Source organism: Gymnogyps californianus, chromosome 2 (assembly GCF_018139145.2).
Source record: "Gymnogyps californianus isolate 813 chromosome 2, ASM1813914v2, whole genome shotgun sequence".
NCBI classification, from domain to species: domain Eukaryota; kingdom Metazoa; phylum Chordata; class Aves; order Accipitriformes; family Cathartidae; genus Gymnogyps; species Gymnogyps californianus.
In genome coordinates, this window is record NC_059472.1 from 129,451,805 (window position 1) to 129,460,584 (window position 8,780).

An 8,780-nucleotide genomic window follows, 5' to 3' on the forward strand; every position below is an offset into this window, starting at 1 on the left:
AGACTTTGCAGACAGAAAAGAATTTTCATAATTAATTTTCAATTATCTTTGTAGCTATAGATCAGGATAAAGCAAGAGAGGATTTTTTTCAGAGAATGACTACTCCGGGTATTCCAGTAATTGCAAATGAAGTATTTTCTGTCCAAAGTCAGTGAGTCTGAACATGTCTGGTTATGAACATGTGTACCTTTGAAGGACAGGCAACTGTTGATAATCTTTGTGATAATAGCAGGTATGAGGTTGTGTAATCTCAATTTCCACAACATTGAAAGGTAAATTAATAAAATTAAGTGAAAAGTACTGTAGATTAAATGAAACTCTTTCACATTTCAAGACAGGATGGCCTTTTTCTTGTTAGTAGCAAAGAACATAAAAGCCATGAAATTAGAAGGGAAATTACTAGATCAAAGGGGAAGCAAATTTAAAAGAAACAAAAGTAGCCTGGTTATATGTAAAAAGTGCAAAGTGAAGACAATGCAATCAAATCTCAGTTCTATTTTATAGAAACTGTGAACAGATTCTGTCCTTGTCTAATTTGTGCAGAGCTCAGATTTATCCATTACTAATAGTGGAAATACTCAGATAACAAGAATAAACTTTAAATTGTAAACTAGATACTGTCGTTGATGTAGACTATTCCTGGGCTTTCCACAACTGTATGCTTCATATAAGCCTGATAAAAATCTTCCCCTTTACACTCCCTATGGAACTAAATGTAGTGCCTGCTTGCATGATATCCTCACTTCTATGAGAAGTCCCAGCTTCCAAAAGTTTTGAGGAACTCAGAAAAATCACGTTTCCCTATGTATGACCTTAGAAACCTCCCATGGATGGACACTGCCATTGACATTAACAGTGACTTGCAAAGGAAAAATACCAAACTCTATGCTTTGTATTACGCATGAGAAAGATCTGAAAGCTTTTCTGGTTTTCATTCCTGGGGAAGATTCCTTGAAGATTTCCTTGCTTCTAGATTAGTTCAATGCAGTTTTTACTGACAGAGTTTCAACGTTTGATTTTTTGGGCGGGTTTTTTTTGCCTTTTTTTTTTTTTAATGAAGAGATTAGTGAGTTTGTCAAAGAACAAAGATTTAACAAACCAGTCCTCAGTCTATACCTAAATACCAAAGAAGTGACTGCCTGCCTAATGCTAAAGCCCAGCTAGCAACACGATATTTGAAATAACATTAAACTCACTGCAGAAGAGGCCACTGTATTCCAAAAGCTAATAGATGTGGGAAGCCCAAAGTAATAGTTGGAAGATTAAAGGAACCCAAAAGCATTTCCGCTTGTTTTCAAAGAAATCTATGAAAATATCTAAAAAGTTTCTCCAAACTTTCAGTGTAATACACTAACCTAATAGGTTATTTCTGTACCTGAGTTATCCACTCTCATCCTTCTGCATGGTAGGATTCCTATTCAAGCTAGACCTTACATACATTTTTTTCTCCAATAACCAAAAAAGAGCAAATACCATGGAATTACAGCAAATAGTAAGTCTTACAGCCCAAGACCTATTGAACCCAACAGAAAACTAAGTGAAATTACATTTGGAAGTAACTCTCTTTCACAGTGTAATTCTGAACCTGTTGATGTGTAGGCACATGCACAATTTCATTGTCACATGAGCTCTGGTGGAACGACGTATTTTGGTAAAATTATAGGTATGCACAGGATGAGGACCTGCATTTGGAGAGCCATCGGTGCAAACCATAGTGACTTTGACAGCTGAGGACATGTCTGTGCTGCTTTTGTGCTGTGGAGTGGCCTCTGGAGTGGCCTTGGTTCCCCAGCCAACCGGTATGTACTGGTTTGTGTCCTTATTTCAAAACAAAGGCTCTGCGGAGCAGACAGGCCACCTGCCTACTGCACAGTCATTAGTATCGTAGCTAATTTGTAATGACTTTGTGAAGGCAAGGCAAATCCTAGCTGATAAATAGGTTTTTATGTTCCCATGCGATAAAAGCAAGCAGAAAGTCACTCTTCCCCCAGACAGCAGGATGAAAACCTAGAAATAACAAATAAAGGAAAGCAGGCAGAACTGCACTGCTTTCCTTCAAGAAGCCAGATTTTTCCCTTTTGACCAAATTGCTTATTGCATATCTAAGTACCCACACATATTTAACATCCTGGTTTCCTCTCATTCAGCTTTAGACACAGTAGGCACTTTCACTGTGGAGGCAAAGACCTCTGCTTAGAACTTCTTTCATTTTACTGACTTGGCAGAATGCTTCCTGCTGCAGAAAAAGAGATCTGAAGTACAAGTATAGATGAAAAAAAAATAGGTAGGTCACTAGATAGGGTCTGTAGCGACATGAATCTCTGCATCAGCCTGGCTTACTGAGTCTGAAAGAAAGTCATCTAAGACAGACAATCATTTATATTGCTATCTTCCACCTGCTGAAGTCTCCATTATACAGGAGCCATTTCCTAAGAGCCCCCCTAAAAGAATCTGGCCTGAAATCAGCGCGCCTTGGGTGTCCTCAGCCGTAAGCCCTCCCCAGCCAATACTACAGCCAAGCTTCATGTTGACTCCTAGCAGCCAAGCCTCTGTAGATGGCTGCAGTACAATCCTTAAGGCCCTTCTGGTTTTGCAGTCACGGCATCTCAGGTTGTTTGTGGAATCTGGCATAATCTGCTATATCTGACGGCAGGGTTATTACAGCAGAGTAGCAGTGGCTTACTGTGTGCCATAAACTTTCGCCTGGCGGGGAGGACAGGAGTTTGAAACCTAGTTAATGAATACATTTCAGGATGAAAACTGGCAGTTATTATTTCAGTGTGAGTGTAGATAGCTTGGCAAAAATTTGGGATTTTAATTAATTATGCAAATTAGAGGAAAGTAAAGATGTTTGGCCCACTGCTTTGATTATGTAATAGGTATAGAAATAGAAGTGTTCTGCAGAAGACAGCAAGACATATGACACAAAGATTTAGTGTTGTCAAAGACCTAAAATGCTAATCCTTCCTTTGATGTTTATATTGCTTAGCTGGAAAGGGAAGAAATGCATTATTCATTCTTTGATGTTATGAAAGGGAAAGGCCTTTATAAGCAATATATAATCCATATTTATATACTCTCCACAGTTCTTGGAAATTTTACTCAATATAAGCACAAGCCATAATAAGAAAAATAACCCAAAATATCAATAAATAGCAGATGCACACTGTATTTGGGTATGAATAAATTATGTGAGTCATAATGGTTGCAACAGCAGGTGGTGGTGTAGTTCAAGACTCTCTGTGATTTCTCGCTTTTTTCCTCATACTCCAAAGAGGAAAGTTTGAGACCCCTAACACCTGGTACAATTTTTAGCTCTGCACCTTTAATTGGTGAACAAACTAGAGGCATCTATTGAATTTTATTAGCTGTGCAAAAAACATACAGCAAATAGGCTGGTCGTCACTTCTGAGTGCTAAACCTGCTGCTATGACTAATTTATGAACGTTCATCCTCTTTGTCCTTTCATCTTTCTTCCTGTCTCATACATCCTATTTTAATTAAATCTCAGATTGGGAGTTCACTGAGGCAGAGAATTTCCTTGTTCTGTTGTTTTTGAAGTTTTTTATACAGTGGAGCTGTAATCTGTAATTGGAAGCTGATAAAGATTTTGAAATTACTAGAGTCAACTATGCAACTGCCATTAGACCTGATTAAAAAAAAAAAATTGTACAGAAAAATTTCTGGTGAAATTGAACTTTAATGTGTTTTTCCTTTCTTAATAATAACCAGCAACTTTCAAATCCTTTGCCTTAGAGAGCAGAATCTAGAAGTCCAAACTCCTTGCATTGTGATCAAGCTCTTACTTTGGAATATGACAGCATTTCGTTTAAATTTTTCCGGGCATGGAACCCAAGACTACTAAATAATTAAGCAGATATCTAATTTTTTACTGAACCATAAACACTCATAATTTTGGACAGCGAAGCCTTTTGTTGGTCCAGGCAACAAGTATCAGACAAGTCCAACATATATAGGGAAAGAGGAATTTTCTCCATGTTTCTGTACTGCCTTCCTTTGAACAGAATGGATCACATTTTAGTGTGAAGGTCATGTTTGTATGAAAGCTACTCTCAACCTCTCCTCTGTAATTATTGGAAACAATAGCACTACCACATAATTTGATGTAGGTGAAGAGGTGGAAAAACAAGAATAGAAACAATTTTGAAGAACTTAACAACAATCAGTCTGCTTTTCTGAGTATTCTAATTCTCATGTTACTATATATTAACAAACTCAGTATGAAATATTGGCCCTCTGGTACTAAACTGAGATTTTCTTCTAGAATTGTTTCAAGTAGATCATACTTAAAACAAAGCTCCCTGACATACAATGCATAGCTTTTATTAACCTTTGGCCTTTTATCTAGACTGACATTTCAATAAATTCTTTTCCTCATAGTTCAACATCTCCTCTTTCTTGAACCTACAGTAAAGTCATCATGTTGAATTCACAGCTTCCCAATTACCATGACAATGCAGTGATATCAAAGCCTCGGCTTCACTCTTTCATTAAGATGGAAGAAAGAGCGGGGCTCAGAGCAGAGCTGCTTTAGCTCTTCTGTCATTTTTTTCCTTGTATGTGAATTGTATGCAAACCTATGAAGATTTAATTAATGAATTTATTTGCTATTCCAGCATCCTCACTGCGTTGCTTGGTACTGACAAATTTTGGCTAATGGATTTGTTTGACGACTGTTTGATGCAAAAATGTATTCGGATACTCAAAATTCACAAATAGTGGTGGAGCTGGATGACTTGTTATCTAAGTCATGTGTTATGAGCCTTTAGAAACAAAATCGGCAGTTGTCCAAAATAAATTTTGTTTCAGCTACAGAACTGAAAATTGTGTTCATCAGACTCTTGCAAAAACAAAGTTTTGCTCATTTATTTGTCAAAAGTAAATTAGTCCAAATATCTGTTCAGAAGTTATTTACTTCAGAAGTTCGTGAATTATTTATCTCAATATATCCCCTGTTTAACTGTGATACCAGATTCTCTTAATTAGCCACAAATACTTTAAATGGTAGAGGGGCAGCTACTAGAGGAGAATTCCCATTTTAATGTGTTTTTTATTTACAAGTGTTTTCTGCCCCTTTATAAAATTCTGTCTAAATGTGATTTTGTGTACTTTGCAATTTACTAATATAGGCTGGGGTAGCCTCAAGCTTGGCTGTTTTATTCTTAAATATGTTGATATGGATGCTCTGTATTACATATGTAAACAGAAACCTTACAGGCTATAATGGTTTTGCAGTTGGGTTCTTTTTTCTTCGTTTATAGACTCAGAGGTCAAATGTAGAGATTTTGGATGTTTCATTGGACCAACATACCATTCAGCTATGTAATGCAATTTCCTAAAGGCCTACTGATATTAAGCATCCTAGATTCCAGATGAAGGCATTCCTCTTCTCTACGGTTTTACCTAAAAGATAAAATCAATATATGGCTCCACATTTCTCCCTTAATGCTTGGACTGAAACCTTGCCTCTGCTGAAGGCAGTAATAGTTTTTCTCACTGACTTCAAAGAGGCCAGTGTTTCACCCTTCATTTCCCTGCTGGATACTGCTTTTCCCTTTAAGCTACCATGTATCATAAAAAGTGATGTGCTTTGGAAACTATAATGCAGCACAGTAAAAATTGTAATGCCACAAGGCAATGTCAATATATATTTTTATGTAGTAGTGGGAGGAGGAAATAAACCAGGAGAGACAAATGTTCCTGCTCACAAAGCTCAGAGTTTTTGTTGTATTTATAAATGAAAATATGTCCTTTCAAGCAATAAAACCCCCATACACCTACTTAGTGCAATTCCACCAAGGGCAGCCGTCAGGTAAGCACAGGTTTACCAACAAATCTATTCTTATCATTTCTCAGTTGCAAAGAAGGTTAGAAATGGGATTTTGAGCTCTAATGGGTTTGTGAGAAAGGGGTCAGTATCAAAGAAGTTTTGCAGATCTTAGGTATTGAAACATGATCCTGGGGAATCCTACATTTTACTAAGTTCAACTTTATTCTAAGATACAACATCATGGATTACCTTGCTTATTTAGTTCAGTTTTTCCAAGCATGTATCTTCTGCCTGAGATGCTTTGCTGTAGTTTTAAGCATCCAGTCCAAAATATATAAGGGATGATATGATGAAGTTCTACCAAAAACTTAAAAATAAAACTGCCTGTATCCTGCAACCAATTCTTGTCCAAATTCCCAGGAAAAAAAGATAAGCTTTGTCTCCCATTCAGAAATGGATAAAGTTATCTTGTATGCAGACTGTAAAGAGTACAGATTGATAGAGACACCGAGCAGTAGGGATGGGAACAATTTGGGCTGTTGTAAGAGTTTTCATTTCCTAAGTCGAGTCCATTTTAAGTATGTGACAGCCCTGACCTTGAAGGGAAGGCCAGGTCTTGGTCCCAGTGCAGTTAAAACCAAACCTTCCTCAAATTCACTATCATCAAAACCTCCCCTTCTGAAACTCCCAGTAATACTTTGATGAAATATGTATTTCTAAACCCGTTATTTGTCATTTTGGGGGGCCTGCAAAGATAAAAGCACAACTGAGGGAACATTTTAATGAAAAGGTAGTGAAGAATACGTCTATACCATAAATAGCTTGCTAAAAATATATATGTATATGGTCTGTACCATAAGTAGAACTTTGCTAAGTAACTATGTAAGACTGACCATGGAAAAAGCTGACAAAGTAAACCAAGGCGAAGTGAAGTCTCCAGTTTAAAATCAGCATCAGAGGTAAACAACCGTACCAGGAAAGGAACGAATGTCTCCTGATAGTCAAGCCAGGAGCCTATCTGCAATACCTGTCGTAGCTCTTCTCTGGTTTGTTTCTGGTTGAGTTGGTTTGTTGGGGTTTTTTAAGGAAAAAAGTATGCATGATTAAGCTAATTCTTTGGCTTACTCCATTTGGTGCATAATTAACTGAATATTGAATACTCATTTTGCATGTTATATAAAATCAGCTTAGGGCAGGAAAACATTCAGAGTACAAATGAGTTTTCATCAGGGACTGAAGATCCTATTGTCTATGACTCAAAAGGAAAGTAAACAGAGGTGCCCATGCTCAACCTGCCGTTCATTCCACAGATATAAAAAGAAAACAAAACCTCGGAAGTCCTGCTCTCGTTATTAAGCTGACATTTTGAAACATGCAAAAACATTGAATGAAATGCAAATTCAAGTGAATTTTATCCGAGGCGAGTGCCTCAGATGATATAATTCTAAAATTGCACATTAAACTAAAGATAAAATTGGATGAAAGGTATGTAAAAGAGCCATAAATAAGTATCTGTGTGTAAATAGCATTAATACATCATGAGCTTAGCTGGACAGAATGAGGGCTGTAAATGTGTTGAGGATTATTTGGTTCAAGATTGCAAGTTCTTGGCTACAGAGAGCATACAGTGCAGGATTTCAAGGCCTGGGCAGTTCCCCAGAGAATGCTGTGAAAAGAAAGTTGGATGTCATTCAGTTAAACTCCTGCTGTGAACACCAATAAAGGGATGACCTTTTCAGGCTCTGTGGAGGTCCCATTTAGCAATGGTGGTTTTGCCCAAGAGCTTTAGGAGCACTGTGCTCTCAAAAAGTTCAGAAAATGAAGGGAAAGAGCTCCACCACAGAAACAGCAAAGTATTTGTATGTCTTCAGAAGGAAATGCCTCAGAAGAATGAAGAATTAGGTGGAATGACTTGCTAACAACCGACAACTTATATCCAAGTTCATCCTGAAAAGAAAATGGAAATGTCTGGTACAAATGTTAAGAATGAAGTCAAAGCACATCCCTCTGTGGGAGTGCTACTGGGCAGCTGAGGAAACTTGTCGATGACTAACCAAGGTTAATCCTCCACACTCAGCAAAGTTAGTGGAATTAAGGCAAAATGTGGCACAGGGCAAATAAGGTTGTTCACCAGCCTTTCTTGGTCCTGTCAGCTACCTCTGACAGCACATTAAACACTCAGATTAAAAAAATACATGAATTAAGCAATATTTATCTTCTTTTATCCCTAGTTGGGAAGAACAGCCAGTGGGAAGAGCAGCAGAATTTCAGATGGCCCTGTGCCATGGATCAGCCTGGCTGGAAAGAGGCAACGACTGAGAAGGATGTGCTTGTGTGAGTCTGTGAGACTCCACCCATATACACACCTGTGAGTGTGTGTGTACCACTGCTCACATACATATAGCCTTGGGAAAGCCAGAAACTTTTCATGACTGGCTGGATATGAAGCCCTTTTTCTCTCTCCACTGGTATAGAGAAAGAAATAATTTCTGTGGTCATTAGAAAGCTGCAGATGATTTTCTTACAACATTTTGCCACATCTGGGGGTCTATTTTCCTCTCCATAGGCTGCTTAACTCTTATTAATATCAATGGGGGTTATGCACACATGTGGAGAATAAATTAGATTCTTCATTGTTTCCTTCTGATAAAATTAAATGTTCTTTCCACATGTTAAAATTAGCTCACATACTGTTGTTCTCATGGTATTGGAAATAGAGAACATTAGTCTCTAAATGAATCTTAAATTATTTTGTTTCTTAATAAAAGACCTTATCCTACTTCTTCTAGAATCAGAAAGTAGTTGTCTAAAGCCTCAGTCAGAACCTGAGTGGACGGCTGGGCATCAGTTTTGGTATGGTTTTGTGACTATTGATTTCATTCTTAGGCTGGATGGAAAACCTTTTCTCCCAGTATGGTGCATTGTACAGACTAGATCTGTCAGTAGCAGTTGCTTCAAACTAATAAATGGCTAAACTCTTATCCAGTCA